We start from the raw sequence: 20004 nt of genomic DNA on the forward strand, positions 1-20004 counted from the left end.
GAAAGGTGAGACTTAATTCAAATTTTATGAATAGTTGTAGAATAAATACATATACATAAATAAAATATATGACAGATGCTACATAAGATATTTATTAATACTCAGCTTTTCCATATCCATATCCATATTTTAAAATAATAATCAAATTTCCAATAATCATATGTTTATAAATAATATTTAATTAAAAATGATTTTATTAATAACTTAAAAGTATATCACATAAAATATATATATTTTTAAATTAAATGTTTTCCGTATCCAATATTGAAATAAAAATGTAAATTTCAGCAATCGACAGTTTAATTTTTTTATAAATAGTATTCAATTAAACATTTTCATTAATAAGATATTTTTCCAAATATATATATATTGAAAAAATAATGCAATTTCCATTAATGGACAGTTCAAATCAAATTATGTTTAATTTCGATAAATATTTTTTAGTATTATTCTTTTAAGATTGTTTTAATTTTTTGCCTACACAAAACTAAACAACTCTTTGAATAGAGTATTAAGAGGGCCAATGTGTCGCATTCGATTTGTGTTTTGTTGCATGGAATTTCCTGTGGCGCATACACGTGCACGATTTGTGGCAGTAGTTATTCTCCGTGTTGTTGTTGTTGTTGTTGTTATTGTCTACGCGGCAAACTTCCGGCTGATGTTGCCACTGCGGTTTCGGCGTCAACGACGAACGAACTGTCAAGCGTTGCGACCTGCCACAGCTCTTTGGCGGCTGCGTCAACCGGAAACGCCAAACACTTTCCGGTCACGCAGTTTGACGACTCAGCCTCAGTCGGCTTCAGCTTCAGCCTCTTGCCTCTTGCTTCTCGCCTGCCTTGGCCGCAGCCACAGCTGCCACAGTTCCACAGTTTCATTGTTGCCTCTCAAAAAGTCTCGAGTAGTCACTTAAACTTAAGTGTTGTTGTGCGCCAACCATTTTGTGGCCACAACAACACTAACAACAATGACTTCAAGGGCCAACTCAATTTCTATGCGTGGCACGCGGCGACTTTTGCGCCTGCCGGCCAAAAAAAAAACCAAAAAAACCAAGAAACTTAAGCAACAACTACTGTAGAAATAACCATAATAATATCAACAAATTGTTGCCAACCCAAAATGTTGGTTGTTCGCTCGCTGCTTTTAAGTTAGACGGCGTGCGGCATGCGAAATTTTGATAAATTGCCCTTTAATTGAGAATGCAGGTCAAAGTCAATGGCCTATAAAGAAGCTATCCTGTGTTTCCTGCAGCGTGCGACCAATTTTCATTTACGTTTAAGCTACGGCAAACGCATTCGCACAAATCGCTTTCGATAATCGAAGCCATGTGCATAACGACAGCGATTATATTTAATGCTCATCCCATTAGTTAAACAACTCGGCGCGCCGTCTACTACGCTCACGTCTCTCTCCACACCGCCCCGAAAACTTAATAAACCAAATGTCAATGTGTTAAAGTTGCCACGACTACGTCCCCAACGGAGAAAGAGGGAGGAGGGAGGAAATGGCAAGGAATGGGAGCAGACGGCGTATCGCAGTCTCGTGTAGAAATTCAATAAAAACAAATGGCAAGTTTGAACAGGTAGTCAACAGTTTGCGAGGGGTTCTTCGAGTCATCTACTAAAGATTCAGCGAATAGATAAGTTATTAAATTATACGTCTTTAAGAACTGTTTCTCGAATGCGTTCTAAGCTAACAATACGGTCATAATGACACATAATAAATGGATGGATTGAAATCTGAAATTATTGGTTCGAAAATGTTTTTTTTTAGCTTTAGTTTTTATGCAGATAAATTCTAAAGACTCAGAACATATTGATTGCACATTATAACTTTAGATTTCTATATTAAAGGTAGCAAAATAAAAATTATAAGTTCTAGATGCATTCTATCAAATGTCTTTAAGCAAAAAAAAATTTTTTTACTAAATTAATATTGCTTATAAATATATAGATTTTATAATACGGTTATCAAGTCTCAGTGGATAATAAACTACAATTCGTAGCTCAGATACTTTTCCCTAACTTCATATTTATTAAATTAAATAGATTTCGATTGGTAAACTTAAGGTTGAAATAGAACAAGATTAAAATAATTATATATTTTACTAATTATGAAAATACCAAACATCGCAATTATTAATGTAATAAGGAAGGATAGAATATATACATATAACACGAAATACAAATTTATATAAAAATAAAAGTTGTTAAGCTTCGTTTTAGTCTTTCCTTAACATCTTACAATAAACTAAACAAAAAAATTAACTCAAAATGAACAAAATATTGACTCAAAATAAAATAATAATTTACTAATTATCAAAATACTTAATATGTTAATTTTTTGTACATTAGCGAAGGATAAATATAAATAGAATGGTTAACTAATTTGAATAAAAATCGAAGACATTTCTTAAATTTCTCTTTAGCTACTTACAACTTTACCTAAACTTTATATTAAACAGGCATTACAAAGTTCCATGTAATATTCTCGTCCTACAAATATGCCTCTTTCACTGAAGTACGCTAACTTCATGCGAGTTATACTCGATGTGAATCGAAATTTTAAGTAGAAGTCGTGGTGTCATGACTTTAATGTCAAGTTGCAAAATTTGTTGGGCAAAGTTTGTTTCACGGTGCGCGCTCGTTTGTCTTGCTCGTAGTTTGTTAGTTCTTTCGTAGTGGGTCTCAGGTATAATCAAAATTAAGTTAAGGGGAATCATAAAATTCAGTTGATTCAAGACTTTCTCCCCATTTTCTCCACATTCTCCACCACATCCGAACGTAGTAGTTGTCGCTATAGACCTGTGACTTGGCAAGTTTGGCGTCGTCGTTGTCGTTATCGTTTTATGCCATGTCTATGGTGCAGCAATAGCACAAGCCATGGCAAAAATGTGATTTAAGTTGATGTCATTTTGACACGCTAATATGGCGTGGTAACCAGGTCATAATCTAACTCACAAACCAAACACACAAACACAGACACAAACTCGCACACAAATCGAGAACTTTCACATTTCATTTGGCATATTGAACGAGAAACTGCGTCTTGCATTCGAAGCAGACAACCGACTGCACTTCACGATAATGTTGATGATCGGGAACGTAGTTTGGCATTCAATTCAATTAAGTGAGTTTAACTTTTTGTTCAAAAAACTTATCGAGTGCTCGTCGATGGAACGTCCCATCGCCTCGCAAATTTTATCTGGCTCTTTTAATTGTTTTCATTTGTGCTCATCAAAGTTGCCGCTTCGTTAATGTTTGACTTTTCACGCGAAAGTTGCATCTATGCGAATGGGATTCTTTATCGCTGTTTCGTGTATCCTTGAACAACGTCTGTAGGGCTCTTGAGCTTCTACACTTTAAGTGCAGAATGCCTCGCCTAAGGTTAATTGAATTTCTCTCGTGTGTGTGTTTTTTGTATGGTTCCAGTTCGACATTCAGCTTTGATTTTGTGCTATATTTTGTGTGGCCTTGCTCCTGGCCCACTTTTGAAAATTTAATTTGCACATGCTTGGACGTCAGCTAGGAATTGCGAATGTGTATGCTCATGCATGCCATGGACATTATTTGTCGGTGCCTCTCTCACATTGTTGCATTTTATAGTGCGAGCCACAAACGCCGACATGGTCATGACTCAAACTCAAACTCAGTGGCAGGCAGAAGCGGGGCAAAGAGACAGAGACAGAGACTGAGACTGAGGCTACCCTCAGCCTAGAGAATCTGAGTAGGGCTGACAGTTATGGGAATCAAAAAGGCGCCGGCATGTCTTATTTATTTGCTAAACAATAAAATTGACAACAAAATGTAGTTTATTACATACGGTGCGTATGAGTATTAAAAGTTTATAGTACTTGTTAACATCAGTATAAATATTATATGATATATATATGATTATATGATTTCCCTAACATTGAATGAAACTTTAAACTGCCTTGCTTTTAAAAGAGTACAGATTTATAGCATAAATTTTTAAATATAATTCTTGACATACGGTGCGTATGCGTATTAAGTGATTATAGATTACTTGTTAGCATCAGTATAAATATTATATGATACGAGAATTTTGCTTGCTTTTTGTCTCAATTCGTTTTTTAAGGAGTTCAAATGTATATCACAAATTGTTAAAAGTAATTTATTGCATACGGTGCGTATGAGTATTAAGAGTTTATAGTAGTTGTTAACATCAGTATACGTATTATGTGATTTGAGTATTTCCCTTGAAATTGAATGAAACTTAAAGTTGCTTTACAACTCTTTTTAAGAATACAAAGATGTACAGTGTATTGTTAAATATAATTTATTGCATACGGTGCTAAAGTGTACTAGAAGTTTATACAACGTACTTGTAAACATCAGTGTAAATATTATATAATATTAGTATTATGAATGCAACTTCACTTTTTCAAGAGTACAAATGTATTGCATAAATTGTTAAAAGTAATTTATGACTTAAGAGTGTTATGAGTTTTTAGCACTTGTCAACCAAAGTATAAATAATATATGATACGAGTGTGTCCCTAGCAATTCAATGGAACTTTATGATGTATTACTTCTTTTTTTAATTTATTGCATAAAGTGTTAAACTGCTAACTTGATGTTTTCTTGTTGTTTAAATCAACGCAGCACTCGGTTGTATAATAATTCATGCAATTGCATTGCTCACCGTACTCACACATATTAATTGTGTGAAATGTGGCTAATAGCCAAAGCGGGAAAGTACCGAGCAAAAAAAGAAAGAGCACAAATGAAAATGTGCCACTGTTTTGTGGCCCTAATTTGGTTAAACAGGCAATTAATATGCACGGCGGCAACGCGCTGTAAACATTGCCGCTCGGGAATCGGCCAATTGCTGTTCCTTTTTCTCTTTATTTTGTTTTCTCCTTTTTTGTTCGTCCTTAACCATGCCTGGCATACGGGCATTCATTTTGCTAATGGCGTGAGTATAAATGAAATTCCACTCGTCACAGTTGTGACGTTGCGCATACGCCGCGTTGTCTCTCTCTCTCGCACTCCCTCTCACACTGGCTAGCTTTGCATTTTTAATTAATTTAATTAGCTTTTCGCAGAGTAATTTCGGTGGTTGCTGCCGTGCTGCTAAAAAGGTATTCGCTTGTAGTAATTGTTTTTTTGGGGCGGACACAACACCCAATAGACGAGCTTCCGGATATTGTGAATAAAATTGCACTGTTAACACCGTGCAATTTATTGCATTTTCTGCACAGCAGGACTAATTGTTTTTTTTTGGGGAATAATTATAAATAATAAATGTGTAGTCGAAGTGAGTCCCGAGTGCATTGTTTTAGAAATGTAGAAACAAACAGCATGTAAGCGTTTTCTATAAATAAAACTGTCAGTAGCAGTTGTAGCAGAGAATTGAATAATTTTCGATATGAATGGCAAATGGTAGTTATATATTTTGCATTTATATGTTACAAATAATTCTCATTTTTTAAAACGTGTAGTAAAAGCAAACATTATTGAAATAGATACAATTAAGAATATGACTATTTTACTATAATCATATTTTTTACAGTCTTATATTAATTTTGTTTGGTATGAAAAAGTAGAATATAAATAGCAAATTGTTTTTTATTTTGTGTAGTTATATTTTAAAAGTAATTTTTATATTCTAAATGTGCAATTGATTCAGCTACAAAAACTGAATTTATAGTTTTTTTTTTAACACTAAAATTTCTGAACAATTTAAATAGTTAAATTTTGAAATTTTTCTATAATTTGAATTTGAGGTTTAGAAAATTATATTTTCGTACATCGTTTTGAAGTAAACAAAATTAAATTAATTATAGCAGCTTAGTTCGTTGCCACAAATCAGTTAACTAAGTCACTCGTTGTTTACCAACCTCTGGCTATATGTCGCCACATACGAGCGAGCTTATTAGCTTCAGCAACATTTGCCTAAGCGCTTGCCACTTCATTTCGCCATCGTCTGTTTATCTTTGTCGCCGTTGCTTACCTTGCAACAGGCCGTGGCAGGGGGCAGCAAAGAGTGGAACGAGAGCGCTGTTGGCCGCCTACGGTGTGGCATGTCAGTGAGCACTTACACTAATTTCCAGTTATTTGCATGCAAAATTACCCAGCAGCAACCCGAACCTGAACCCGAACTCAAACTCGAGCCCGAGAGCCAAGTCCAAAACACAAACATAAAGTCAGCTTCTGTTATTTTTTTTGTGCCTCAAACCGCTGTTCACGTCGCCTGCCAGGCAATTATAAAGGCAAATTATGTTAATTTTAGTTTTGAGAGAGGCCTCGCTCGCTGTTTGACCGCAATTGCCGGGCGATATCATTTATCATGTGACCCCGATTGCCTGGACACAGTTGCATCTCTCCACCTCTAATACCATTCCATTAGCACTCTGCAAGCTCTAAGGACTGCTTTTAGCAGCCCACGACTTTCATTCATGGCCCACACGTAAAAATGAACAAAAAAAAAAAGAAAAGCCAACAGCGCGCGCATTGTGTGTGGGCGCTAACACATGGCTAACACACGCCCACAGTGCTGCAAAGCAGTTCTCGCCCAGACATCAATAATTTATTGTACATATGCGAGCTCACAAACACACACACACACATCTACATATTTATATTCTTTCATTTGATCAATTATTTCGTTTGACAGTTGCGTTTGAGCGAGCGCGCGCGTGGGCGAGAAAAAATCCTAAACAACTTAATTATAAGGGCCTGAAAATTGACTTGAATTGAGCCCATTGATGTTGTCGTCGTTGTTCTTGTTCTTTTGCTTTTTCCTAAAACTTTTTCGGTTAACAGTTGATTTGATTTATGGGAAGCTAAGCGAGGAAATAGCTGATATACTAAAAGGCTAAGATCTAAATCTTTACTATGAATATTTTATTCATTTAATAGACAATTTGACAAATGTTGTTCGCTAAAATTAAAAAGGTTGTCTTATACAATTCATAAATTTTAATATTAAAATTTAAATTATTTATATAAATGCTTAATTGTCCTTCAAAATTAAGAAAACATTTTACAATTATTGAATTTTATGTACATCGTTAATACTTTTAATTAAATACGATTTGGAATTATGAATCCGAATTTCATGAATATTTTATTTAATTTAATAGATACACTTTTTTGCAGATTTAAATTGTTTAATTGTTGTCAAGAATTATAAATATAATAAAATGTTCCCAATATCCTTTACAGAATTTATATTTTTATTTAAATTCAACCAGATCGACGATCAGATTATTTTTCTATTCATTCGAAACTAAAAAAACCATTTTATCGGAATAAAACAAATAAAATTTGGTATCAATAATTCTAAATAAATGTAATGCTTTGAAATGGTTTGCTTTATCAGCATTTTAATTAGATTTTTTAATAATTATTTACTAAAATTATCTTTCATTGTAAGCCAAAAAAATCATTTTATTTTCAACCGAAAACTAAATAAACATTTGACAATTTAAAACCATTTAATTCCGATGTTTTTAACTTTTATTTAATAAGAGTTTCCGATGACTTAGACCTTTGAACTTCTTCCTGATGAAATTTATAAAACTGTCATAATGACAATCGAGATTTAAATTGAGAATTCAACATATAACAGAGCATCAACTTCCTCATATTGATCGAATGATATTCAAGACCATTAATATTGAGTGAGGGGAGAAAAAAGCTGAGCACGAGCAATCGCTGCCAGGTATCGATTCAGGTGTGCGAACAACGGGACGGATACTTAATTTCACTGGCAATGTGTAGTCAATACTAAATAATTAATGTGATTTCACTGGATTTGCTGTTGAGCAACTCGAGCAACTTGAACCCTCGAGGACCGCTCAATTGCAAGTTAAACAACTCAATTTGCCCCCAAGGCAAAAAGGCAGAAAGAATAAGGCAAACAAACGGCAAAAGCAATTGCACAGCTCAGTTAACTAAGAGCTCGAGTATATTTGAGTATACACATATGTCGAAGGATACAAGACAAAGGATAACACATACACACACACATATACACGCTTACAGGCAGATAGAAAGGCAATCAGTGCGTTTTCCTGTTCAGTGTCGCTGGCACAAACTAAAAAACAATTTAATTAAAAATTTATGAGCGTGACGTTTTCGTTGTTGTTGTTGTCGTTGTCTTGGCAAACGGACAAACAAAGCAACAAACTGTTGCTGCACCCACACACACACACAAACAAACACGAACATTACAAGCGAAGTGGCGCCCCCTGGCGGCTAAGTGCCGCACCCACACACACACATACATGTCTACCGGAAATGGCCTGCTGGCACTGTTCCCGTTCCATTTCCATTGTTCAATGCTGGATATCCGACTTCCTCCCCTCTCTCTCTCTCTCTCTCTGCTTGTCTACATTGCATTTATTGTTATGTTGGCTTTGGCTCATTTGTTTTGAGTTTGCTCGCTTTGCTTAGACTTTTGTCTGCTAATTACCAAAGCACTCGTTTGTGTGCTCTACTAAAGAGAGAGACAGAGATAAAGAGAACATGCTCAAGGCGCCCATTGAGCTTAATTATCAAAGTTTTTGAAACGCTTGCCGCAAAAAGTTTTCGCACAGCGACATAATTGAAATGTTTATTTGTTGTTTGCTTGTTGTGTGTGAGTTTCTACTTCTTGTTGTTGTTTGTTAATGTTGTGCCACAAAGTTGCTCATTCATTTCAATTAATTTGCAATTTTTGTCCATAATTGCATGCATTTATTTTCCTTCTCCCATTGAGCGAGCGAACGATTTTCTGCTCATTTCCGGCGACGCAGCCGGCTTCATCTGCTTTTGCTGCTGTAATCTGAATGCTAATTATAAACCTACGTAATTACCTACGTTGCCTCCACATCCGTTTTGCTCATTATATTCTTCTCCTGGTGCGTAATTTATAGCCCTGGTTATCTATTGAGCGACGCTTCAAGTGTTGCCCTATTTATAAAAGCGTGGCAGAGACTTAACTTTACTCTCCCCCCCCCCCCCCCCCCTAGTTTTGTGTGAGCGACATGGGTAAAAACAGCAACGGCAAATGACAACGGCAAAAACGAGCTGTAGATGTTAAAGTTGAAGTTGGCTTTGGCTTTAGCTTTGGCGACGGCGCGTGTGCGACATTCAATGGCCAAAACGACTGTCAGCCAAGTCAGCGAAATCAGTTTATGGTTGGCTTGGCTCCGTTTTCGCTTTCGCTTTCGCTTTCGTTGTCGTTTTCTTTTTTTCGCACAATCTGTGGTTTCAGCACATTCATTTGAAATTGAATAGAATAGATGTTTGCTGCCTTTTGCCAAATGAAAACTGTTGCAAACTTTCGGCTTCATAAAGTTTTCCCGAGTGCCCGCAAACGCTTTTAATAGAGAAGAAAATATAATTTTAAATGCAAAATGTTCCTAAATGAATGTAATTTGATTTAATAGTTTTGTGAAAGACAACTCAAATGATAGTTTGTATTGCCTTTGAATCTTTTTATGTGCCAAGTTTCCACTTAATGAATAAATGCCAACACAAAGAGATTATTGTTCTCTACTTTATTGTCGTTTCAATTACAATTGTTCTTATTAAAAACGTGTTTGGAATTGTAATAAATTGAGTGACATAGCTTCGCAATTGTTATCTTCAAAAGTAGATATTACTTTTCGGGATTTTTTAAAGCAAACTAAAGGTATGCACTATGCACTTAATAGAAAATTCTGTGTAACTGTCAACATTCGCCAAAGGAGACTGAGCTGTAAAAAATATATAAAAAAGCAACATTGAGCTGCTGTGATTTACCCTTACTAGATTCTCCATTAGCTAACTGATGTTGCCTTTCAGCAACATTATGCTTTAGGCTAGATAAAAAAGTGTTGCGCACAGGAAACGAGTTGAGTTTAAAAAGTAGCAAAAAAAAAGAACATGCGAATTTCCTGTGCGAAACGCAATCGACTACAGTTTAGAATATATGTATGTTAATATATGTGTGTATGCGTGTGTGTTATTTGTATGCTATCCACAGTTGATTCCCACGCAAGAATGATCCTTCACAAGTATATTGATTTATGGTAAATATAATAAAATATATTTTGCGCTTCGCTCCTTGTGAGGCTGCCACATGTCAGACACTCACAGTCGCTGTCTTTCGCTCTCATTCTCGGTAATTCAATGCCTAAAATCCGCTTTCTTTACTCTGGTTATATGGTTATCCACCCACAAACAGTTACGCGTCAAGTTGATATTTTGTTTGTTCTCTTCTTTGCTTATACATTTTTATTTGTTGCACGCGTTTTTTTCGCTACACATTACACAATATACAAAAGACACCCAAAGTGCGATTACTTTATGTGTAGCATACTTTTCAGCGTCTGGCGCCAATTGTGATTCTGGTTTACATTTCGCGTCGAGGGCACTCCATATGTTCGCAATGGTTTGGGGATTGCTTCTCTTGTTGTTGTTGTTGTTATTATTGTGGAGTGGGTGCTTAAAAGCTCAGCCAATTGTTGAATATTTTACAGTATTTTATTAGCTTTGTGCTTGCGATTACCACAAGTTTTGTACGCTGGCTTTTGAAGTGACGCCCTCTCCTGCTTTCCTCTTTCTGTTGTTGTTTTCGAAGTTGTTGTAACTCCAAATGTTGTTGCTTTTGTTGGGGTTGTTGTTGTTATTATTGCTGGCGTTGTTTTATGTTTATTTCTCATTAACAACGAGCGAACTGCGCTTTTTTCTGGCCCCATTTTAATGGCCTACGGTCCGTTGATTTTAACGTCTCGTGCCAGTTGCCGTTCTTGTTTTTGTTGTTACCATATTTGCTATTGTTGTTGTCTTCATTGTTGTTGTTGTTGCTTTGCTGTTGCTGTTGATTTTTTCACAAATTAGTCGCACGAACATTTTGCTGTTGTGGCACTAAATGGCAGGAAAAAGGCGACCGCGACATAGTCCTGCCTGCCTGCTCCCCATTTGCTTGCCTTCTGCCTGCTTCTTGCTGCGATGGCGGCAAATTGTTTGCAACATGCAAAGTGATGGCCCGCAAATAGGCCGACATGGCCAGAGAGCCCAGACACTGCCACACAGCCAGAGAAGAGACCCAGTTCCAGTTCGCGACTAAGCAAACATGCAGGCTCGCATTCAGGCTGAAAGGCAGACAGCCAGTCAGGTAGGTAGGCAGAGGACTGTGTGTGTTGCTTATCTACTGCTCAGCCAGCGTTGTCCTTTCTGTCCTGACAAATACACAAAGCGACATGCCATACACCACAACTACTGCTACTACTTTTCGTACTACTTTCTCTCTCTCTCTCTCCCAACTACTCGATTCTTACCTCACTTCAGCAAAATGCTTCGGCTTTTCAGTTTTCCATACGTATGCGCCTTCCTTTCCTTCTACTCCTCCTCCTCTTTCTCTTGCTCGCTCTTGCAACACATTTGCATGGGGCACGAAATGAATATGGATTTGTTTTAATTACTGACTCACAGACCGAGAGAGCGAGCAATGAGCCCCCAGGAAAACGACCAGAAACAACAATAATAAAACCATTTTTCGGTTTCTATTTTTGTAGCCGTTTTTTTCTGCTCTGCGGTTTTTGCTAGCATTTTGTATGGATTGTATTGCAGTTATTTTTACCGGTTGAACAGCATCATATTTTAGTAGTTAAATTATGCTGTCGCCGCTTTCGGACTGTTTTCGTTTTGTGCCATTGCCATTGCTATTGCGATTAGTTTGAATTATTCAGCATATTCATAAAAATTGTTGTCTACTGCGCAAGTAGTAAATATAAATATACATATGTATTTCTGTTTTTGCTTTATTTGCACACTATAAATTATTCAATGTCAACCACAGGAAGACCGCTCAAGCGAAATGCAGTTATATTTCTGGTTTCAAATTGCATTAAAGATATGGGAAAAACATTGAATATTAAAATAATCGTCTTTAAATCAATATATGTTATGTACATATACAAAATTATATTGAAGATGGATATGAAAATATTCCGACTTAATTAATCACATCAGTATCAAAAATGGTCATTTAACATGATAAAATGTCAGATTTATTATTATGGTATTAAAATCTCAGAATTTTAATAAACATTTTATATATAAAAATTCTGAAATATTGATTTTACTGGTCTTTTTCTGAGTTTTATATATGTATATATATATATATATAAATAAATATGATGAAATTACATTTAATTTAAAAGATTATAACCTGAAATATTCGATGTCAAAAGTTTTGCTTTTTAATAGTATTTTTAATAATAAGCATCTAAATCGAAATTTCCTAATTAACAAACAAATCGACTGCCTATGACAATCAATAGCAATAATAATAACTGAATAACCATTTTTTCATTCATAATCATGTAATTGACAGTATATAAATATATAACATATATAAATTAAGTGCTCATTTCGTTATGAACTCGTTAAGCGTATTGTCTGAATTATCAATTATAATTGACAAAAGGTTTTAAACGGCTTATTAAAATGTTGAATTTCTGAGAATTTTCTGCATTTCTATGGGACTGAGGCGTATTTACCTAAAAGCATTTTCACGTAGCTGCCAGTCATCTGGCCCATCTCACATTTCTTCCAATTAGTGTGCGATCCCTCTGGAGTCTCTTTTCATCGATATTACCCAGACTCAGGCAGGGCCAGGATATGGCTCGTCATTGCTGGCTGGAATCGGGGTCAACAACAGAAGCCCAACCCATAAGACACATTTACTTTGCGTTCCTTAACTGAAAATCTTTTTTGGCTAAAGCAAACACACACACACAGCCATAAGAAATATGCGCCTAAAAGGTATGCAGCTAACGCACACACATACAAAGATAAAAGCACTGGCCGCAGGCGTTGGCACAACATCTAACCATTCCACTTGCCACCTGCCACTTGCCACTTGCCACTTGCTTGCTCCCCCAGCCACGCCCACTTATGCCACCTTCATGTGCCCGTGTAAGTTGCTTAGTCGTGTGGCAAAGTCGCGTACGCGTCGCTTCGTCTTGTGCTCTGTGTGTGTGTGTGTGTTTGTGTGCAGTTGTTTAAATATGTATTGGCTTGCATATTTTATAAACTACACGTGCTTTTCAGACTTCACATACTCCCACACACACACACTATCACACACAGTCTGACACACGTTGCTAACTCGATAATATTGATTAGTTTATTGGAACGTTGCAAGCGTCACGTGCTGCGGTCCACTCCAAAAGTTTTGTGAATTTCTCAGTATTCGGTTTCCTCAATTTTCAATAGCTCAGGTTGCATAGTTTTTGTCAGTGTCATTGTCAGGGTCGAGAGAAGTGTTTCGACTTACCCATTTAACATGCTACATGCTTTATTCCTTGGTCTCGATCCATTGTTTCCCAGTAAGAGAAACGCGCGCGATTATAAACGCGTCGGTTTTTCCTTTTTGCGCAAACACACGCACTGTTCTCTGCACTGTGTGTGTGTGCGTGTGTGAGCTCTTGACAAATTACAGGTACGTATGAAGGTGTGTATGTTTTTTGCTTGTTACTTGCAAGTATTATCGTATTTGTTGTTGTTGGTTGCTGTTATTTTTCACACATTTTGTAGCACACTTTTGGGATGCTGATAAATTGCCCTTTTGTTGAGCATTTTAGATGTACTCCACACGAATATGTCCCGCAAAAGATGATGTGATTTTTCTTGCATTAGATGAATATTTAATATTTCAATTTCATTTCGTGACAGCACGTCGACAAGAGAGAGAGAGAGAGAGTGAGTGGGAGAGAGAGAGGGGCAGAGAGTGGGGAGAGAGACTCCCGCTTGACCATTTAATTGCTGCCTCTCAGCATTCTCGTTATCAGCTTGGCTAACCTGCCACACACATACACACACACATGCACACACGTAGCTCACTTCAACCTCATTCGCACACATGCACTAACAACCCCTTCTACACTTTGCCCGTCCCCGTCTCGAGTGCGTCATTAGGCGTTGGTTAATGGCTTTTCAGTGTCGCCATTTGCCAGCAACAGCAACAGCAACAGCAGCATCAACCATGGACTCGGGGGGGAACAGGGGAAAATGGCAGCAGCCTGAAAGTATGCAATGCACTGCGAGTGTAAACTCATTTAATATGCTTTATGACGTCATGCGCTAGCTAGCTTTGTTTGTGCTTGCCTTTACGGTTTTTAACTAGGTCCCTACACCTTGCTCTCCGCCCTCCTTCTAGACTCCTTTGCACTGTCCTGTGCCCATTGGGCCATGCGACAATTGTGTTTTGGGCTCCTCCGTTGTTATTGTTTCGTTTCGTTTTTTATGCGCCACGCCTTTTTTGTTTATTGTTGTTTCCATTGTTGTTGGCTTAGCATTGGCCATTTCAAATGCAGGCAGCCTTGGCAGACCTCTCAAAGCGAGAGCCTAGGTCTATAACACTCAAAAATTCTCCTGGCGCCGGGCCATAAGTTTGCCGCTTTTAATAGGCCAGTGAATTGCCAATTTGACAACTCGTTTGTCGTACTATGTACACAAAGGTTTTTGCAAGAGAACTTTTTGAAAAACTAAAGACATTTCAATGATCGCAAAGCTAATTTTAAGCTGTTGAATTTCTATACAAATTTGAAGTGATATTGTTAACACAAATTGTGACTGGACTAACTGGATTGCTAATACATATAATAAACATTCCAACTTTTCTTATAAAATCCTTAATACCCACATTTTATGAAGTCAAGGATTCGTAATTGGGGTATCCTTGGTAAAACGACAATAATTATAAGTTTGAAAAGTCATCAAACTTTTTATCCACACCTTGAATAACTTGATTAACTTTTAAATGCAGAATTAATTGGAGGAGCAATTTACAAGTTAGTAACTTTGGACTAATAAAAAAAGGAGAAGGTTGGAAGTCTTTGAAAAATTTTGTTACTCTGTAAATTACGAATAATTATGCAGTCTATCATCAAATGCAACTATATTTTTTACAAGCTCAAAAGATTGGCCAAGCTCAGCAGAGAAAAACGTAAATTTTGTTAAGAGCAATGTTATATTTTTGTTGCCAAAAACGAATATTCTAAGAGTTTAAATGAAATGTAAATATTTTAAAAGGTTTTTTTTAATTTTCAACAAGTTAATTAAATTCCAACATTGAGCGGATGTTTTCAAAATCAAATTTTTTGTGAAATGCCAGATTTTCTGATTCGATTTGATTGATTGCCGTAGGCGTTTCTCTACTGATTAAGTTAATACCTAGGCGTATACGTTATATTGAAGTAATCACTAGTTCCAATCTATCATTTGCATATTGTATTTTGAAATGTTCCACTATGAAATTGGTGAATTACCTTGGACAGGAAAATTTTAGGTTGCTTTTAAGAGCTTTTTATAGTTATTTTCTAGATAGTTTCATTATCTTTTTTACGATTGTTTGCTCTAGTTGCTGGCGAATTAAAGTGTTACACTTCATTAGAACAGCAAGCATTTGGCGAGGCTTAAAAGTAGACCTATGTTATACTGCGACCGCAGGTCAGTTTTGTGCTGACCTTGTGCTCCTTGTGGCGCTTGCGGTGCTTGGTGGGACAAGCCCTAATGTGGGCCCTGACTTGGTCACGATATTTGAAACGTGTTCACATGGCCCCAAAATGGATGTTGATGGTCTCGTTGATTACATGTCTCAGCTGCTGACTACGATTGCGGCTCCAAGTGCGATTGTCATTGCCCACGGTTAAACCACTTAGCAATTGGTTATACAATTTTTTCTCTTTTTTTTTTGACGTCTTACAAGTAGTGTTGGGACTAGCCCAGTCTATTGTCTTGGCGTGCTTCCTATGTAAACGTTTCTTGGCCTGGCAAACTGATTCCATTCAGATTAGCCTACTTGGCTCCACACATTTTGGGGCCTCGAGTCACGTCTTGAATGCTTGTTTACATTGCCGCATATTCCGTTGGGGAAAAGTCGGCCACAAACACAAGCGGACCACAGATTATGGCTAGACTACTTCTACTGCTGCTAGCTGCTCTTTTGGCCTAGCCCTAATGTTGCCTGCCATCGTTAGGAGGATCCCTTGGCACCGTCTGTCCTGCTCACTCCCTTACTCTCTCGCTCTAGCACTTGCTCTGTTGCTTTCGTTGTGCTTTTGCTTGTTTGGGGTTTAGTTTAATTTTTGCTCTAGACATTAAATGCCATTAATATATGCACACGCACACACGCAAATGTACACACGCTCACACACACACACACATGCATTGAGTGAATAAACTATTTTCCTACATACATTGGGCATTACTTTACTTTACTTCATTTCACACAAACTCAAATTCCGAGCAACTCCATTTTGCTACCACTTTGCTGTTGCTTCATTTGCTGTTTCTTTTTTTTTTTTATATTTTTTGTTGTTTTTTCTTTTATTTTTTGTTGTTGCCGAGTTAAAGTTTTGGCCGTTTCGGAGTCCGTAGCCGTGGCGAGGCGTTCACTTTTCGTCCCGTTCCGCGATTGACCGTTGCTGCAAGAACTAGCGAACCGACGGACAGACAGACAGTAAAGAGAAATAATAACTGTAATAACGGAAACCGCTGTCGCTGTCTCGGTCTGTGCTTCTGCTCTGTTTTCTAGACGTCCGTTAGCGTGCAGGCTGAGCAACAAACTGTTGTCGCTAGTGCCCAAAAAAAAACCCAAGTGCGTGCCTCGAGCCTCGTGTAAAGCTCCTTGCTTCGTTCGTGTTCGTGTTCGGCTTCGTGTTCGTGCTCGAGCTCTGCTGCACTCGTGTAAGTGTTTGTGTTTTTGGCGATTGTATTTTATTGGGTTTTCGCCACACACTGAAAACACGTGCCGAGCTTGAGCTTTTCGCGTTTGGCAGTCCAGCACGTGAGGCCGAATCATCGCGATTCTCAACAAGTGGAAAGCTTTCGATGCGCCATTAATTAGCGCCCCTGCTAATTGAATTTTCATGGCTACCGAAATGAAGATAAAAAGCTCGCTGCGAACTAAAACCAAACAGCAAAGAGAACAACAAGAACAAAAAAAAAAAGAAAAACTTTAATTTAGCCTCAACCTGTTGACCACTAAGGCAGCGTGCCTAGCATATTATGGGTGAAGGGAGGCGGTGCGGGAGGCCGAAAGCGAAGGTGGAAAGCAATAAAGCAATAAAGCTTTCATTGCATGCTGGCTTTTGTCCTTAGAGTTTGCAAATAGTTTTCTGCAACATCAAGGACCTTGCCTTGCTCTTGAAACTGGCAACAAGCAACGAGCCAAAGCGGTTGAAATATTTATGCATTCATAAGGTCGCCGAAGCAATTTGTCCGCTCAGCTGGCACAAAACATACACACGTACACACATAGACTTTGTAAGTGTTAGTTCACCAAGGCATAATATTTTCGGTTTTAATACTTTCTCAAGGACGAGGTGGTGGCGAAACTTTGCAGTTTTCACTACAAATGCCTATAATTGAAATATAATTGAATGCGGTATATATTGAGGTGTCGACATGCCACAATAATTTGAAGCAAAAGATTCTTCTGGAGGTTCACCCTCAGGTTTAAGCAGCTGAAGTATAGAGTAATCATTTCAAGTCGTAAACTCTCTTTTTTTTCATTTACCTTATTGGAATTTAAAATGTAACTGAAATTGGGCGAGCTTTCAATTCGAAACTCTGCAGCGCCATCTATCGCATGAACATGCAAACAAATAAGCTTTTTTATGCGAAGTTATTAATCAGCTAATGCTTGAGTCGTCGTTTCAAACTTATGTTTAACTACAATTCGTATAACCTGTGCATTCAGAAAAGGGTTTAAAAAATTACAAATTTATATGTTTGGCAGAAGTGGAATATACATACTTCAAACTCGTATTTAGTGTTACTTCGTAATTTGAAATATAGTAATAAACATTTTTACAGAAAGGAGATGGTTTACTGTGAAACCTTTTGCATGGTAGATAGTCTATTGTTAATACTGCAATTGCTAACTTTAGATTGTAAAAATATTCAATTCATGGTCAATAAAACAATCTTGGATCTTTTAGTATTTGATGAACTTGTAATTGTATAAGGTGCAAAGTTTGTTTTAAAAACAGAATACATTTTATTGAATAAATTCCAGCATACAAGAAATTTATTTATTATTACCGCATATAAGCCAGCAAAATGAAAAAATATAACTACTTTCGCAAAACAAATTTCACTAAATAAAACGAATTAATCCTACATCCTAATTTTATTACTGTAAGTAAATTATGCACAAAAAGTTTATATTTGGAGTATATATTATAAAAATCTTTAGTAATATGATCAACTAAAAACAGGTAAATATAAAAATTGGTTCCTTACACAACTTTATGTGCTTCAATCTAACTCTTCTTATCACTACAAATCTTACACAAATAACTTAATGTATTTAACTAACTAAGAGTATTTCTAATAATGATTAAATACTTTAAACACATAATTATTTTTTCCTGTATATATCCATTTTTAAATACTTTTGCATTTAATAAAAGGAGAAAAGAAACCCATCACCCAGGCAGGTTGATAACCTTCGTCAACAGATTGTTAAGGATAATGGAAACAATTTATTAGCCACCCCACGAATATTACAAGCCAAAGCAGCAAGAAGCGAAAACCTCAAGCGAAACCTGGCGATGGAGGCGATGATGAGAACGTCTAGAGAACAAAGCTGAAGCTGATGAACTCCCAAAATGAAAAGTGTTTTATAGTAAATATTTACAGAGTAAAATGTTTACACTATCGATTTGCGGTTTCTAGAGAGACAAAAAAGCAACAAAGCGTGCAACAAAACCCAACTGACCGCAAGACTAACAAATTTTGAGGCAACAACAAAGCAAAACAAAATAAAAAAATCAAAAATCAAAAAGAACAATCTCACGAAATTTACGAGCTTGTGTTTTTGTTGTTATGTTATTTACAGTGTTGGTTTTGCATCCTGTTGTGGATTAGCACTTTCAACCGAAAACGATATTAAAGACGAGTTAAAACCCATGATTGATGGCCACTACGACTACGAATAAATAAATAAATGCCCTCGGGGAAGCAATTGCTGTAAATGATGCTGATGCTGGGCAGCAGCTCAATTAGTGTCGATTATTTTGAATTTGCATTCGAGAAACCACAAATTTTGGGTTTGAAATTAAAGATTTTGCAAGAATGCTGTTGAAACAGTTTATCACATTTAAATGAAAAACGAAAACGTAAACGTAAATGGCGAAAACTGGTTCTTCAATTGACGTAAATTTCATGAAGCAGATGTGGCTGAATTGTTGTTGAAGCGGAAACCAGGCAATCAAAATCAAAATCCAAATCAAAATCAAAAACCCAAAACCGAATACCAAATACCCCAAAAACCGAAAAAACTTATTCAATATTTAATTTTATATGTAAATCCAAGCGATAGGCAACAACGTGTTGGTTGACTTTTTACTCCTCTTTGCAAATGTCAAGAGTGGCAAAAAAAAAAGAAAAAGAAATACAAACGATAGAAGAAGAGGCAGCAAAAACTAAGAAACTCGAAATAGACAATGACAACTCAAAAAGGTCTCTAGTCGTATGCGAATGACAAGCAGTAACAGCAATAGCAACAGCAACAGCAACAGCAGCGGCAGCAGCAGTAGTAAAAACAACTCCAAAAAAAGCAACACACTTTGGCACACTTTAAAGTTGAGGCGACAACGTTGGCAGTTCGTCACGCCTTTAGACGCCTCACTGTCATTTAGTCGCCGTCGCCGTCGCCGTCGTCGGAGTCTATGTGTATGGGCCATTATTGTTTTTAATTTGGCTTTAAACTGATCAAGGTCGCCGCTGACGAGAAGAAAAATAATCAAAAAAAAATATATGAAAAAAGCGGCTTTAAATTGGAACAAGCCAGAGACAACGCCTGAGATGCTCGAGTCGACATTTAGCGACATGCAAAAGAAATAAATGGTGGTAATCTAGTCGAAATTCGCATACACTTGATTACCAGATTGCTCGTCAAGTAATAGATCTAATAAATCTTTGCAGCACAAAAGTTTAACAACTATTTCGAATCGGATATCGGATAAAGAAACCTGCCAACCCATCAAACCCAATC

General features: G+C 36.8%; 1 protein-coding gene across 1 annotated transcript in view; it reads right to left on the minus strand.

Moving 5' to 3' along the window:
- The window catches only part of LOC132792101 (protein pecanex), a 31540-nt gene extending 15338 nt beyond the window's left edge, over positions 1 to 16202 (minus strand). Inside the window, exon 1 of the mRNA XM_060801331.1 lies at positions 13276 to 16202. The gene's annotated coding sequence lies outside the window, so the exon portion shown is untranslated. The remainder of the gene's footprint in view (positions 1 to 13275) is intronic.
- Between the last annotated feature and the right edge of the window lie 3802 nt (positions 16203 to 20004).

The sequence above is a fragment of the Drosophila nasuta genome, chromosome 3, assembly GCF_023558535.2.
Source record: "Drosophila nasuta strain 15112-1781.00 chromosome 3, ASM2355853v1, whole genome shotgun sequence".
NCBI lineage: Eukaryota > Metazoa > Arthropoda > Insecta > Diptera > Drosophilidae > Drosophila > Drosophila nasuta.